We start from the raw sequence: 1,209 nt of genomic DNA on the forward strand, positions 1-1,209 counted from the left end.
GTGTCACAGCTGCCCTGTGCCAGTGTCCCTGGGGCGGGACTGACACCCGGGGACAAGGCGCGTCCTTCTGTGTCGGCACAGTGGAAGGAAGGGCTCTGTGCTGCTCTCCTCCCCGGCACAGGGGCTCTCGAAGGCAGCAGCTCAGCCCCTCCCGGCACTTGGGGTCGCCCCCTCCCCACTTGGCCTGGGGAACCTGGACCGGGAGAGCCCCGAATCGGAGCCCCCGAGGGCTCGGGGGGCAAAGAGCGGGGATGGGGAGAGTCCCGGAGCGGCCGGGGGAGCGCTGGGCACGGCTGGGCACGGCTTGGGAGGGACACGGCACGGCACGGCTGGGCACGGCACGGCACGGCTGGGCACGGCACGGCACGGCTCGGCTCGGATCGGCACGGCACGGCCAGGCTGGGCTCGGCACATCCCAGCTCGGCACATCCCAGCTCGGCACATCCCAGCTCGGCACATCCCAGCTCGGCCCGGCCCGGCACGGCACGGCACAGCTCGGCACATCCCAGCTCGGCACATCCCAGCTCGGCACATCCCAGCTCGGCACGGCCCCCTATTCGCGCTCCGCCCTCGGCTCGGCCCTGGACGGGGCGGTGCCCGGAGCAGCGGCGGGGCCGGGACGGGGCTGGAGAGAGCCCGGGATTGGGACGGGACAGCGGCGGAGAGAGGTGTGGGGTCTGCGGGCACTGCTGGGGATAACGGGCTGGGTCCGAGCTGGGGGGGATAACTGGGACTGGGGGCACTGCTGGGGTGTAGGGCTGGAGGGGATAACTGGGGATGGGGGTGCTGGTGGAGTGTGGGGCTGGGGTCCGAACTGGCGGGGATAACTGGGGATGGGGGTGCTGGTGGCGTAGGGGGTGCTGGTAAGGAGTGGGGTCAGAGCTGGGATCTGAAGGAACTGAGTTTCGATTACTGGTTGTAATGGGGTCTAAGTTACTGGTGGAGGCTGGGCGAACAGGGCTTTGGGGTTACTGGTGGGGCGTGGGGCACTGGGATGGAGGTTTCCAGATGGGGTTTGTGGGGACTGATATCTGACCTTGCTGCTGGGATGTGGGGTTACTGGTGTAAGGTGTAAGCTCAGAGGTGGGGACTGGAGGCACTGGAATTGGGGTCACTGGGGTGTGGGGTTACTGGTGTAAGGTGTAAGGTCAGAGGTGGGGACTGGAGGCACTGGAATGGGGGTCACTGCTGGGGTGTGGGGTTACTGGT

The 1,209-nt window shown here is 67.9% G+C and overlaps 1 protein-coding gene across 2 annotated transcripts in view; it reads left to right on the forward strand.

The window, feature by feature from the left end:
* The first annotated feature begins 590 nt into the window (after positions 1-590).
* RHOC (ras homolog family member C) overlaps positions 591-1,209 on the forward strand; it is a 7,009-nt gene continuing 6,390 nt past the window's right edge. Inside the window, exon 1 of one of the 2 annotated variants that reach the window (XM_057384645.1) lies at positions 591-668. The gene's annotated coding sequence lies outside the window, so the exon portion shown is untranslated. The remainder of the gene's footprint in view (positions 669-1,209) is intronic. The other variant, XM_057384644.1, reaches the window with a different exon arrangement.

Source organism: Malurus melanocephalus, unplaced genomic scaffold, assembly GCF_030028575.1.
Source record: "Malurus melanocephalus ecotype Western Australia unplaced genomic scaffold, MMel_1.1 scaffold_727, whole genome shotgun sequence".
In the NCBI taxonomy this organism is placed as follows: domain Eukaryota; kingdom Metazoa; phylum Chordata; class Aves; order Passeriformes; family Maluridae; genus Malurus; species Malurus melanocephalus.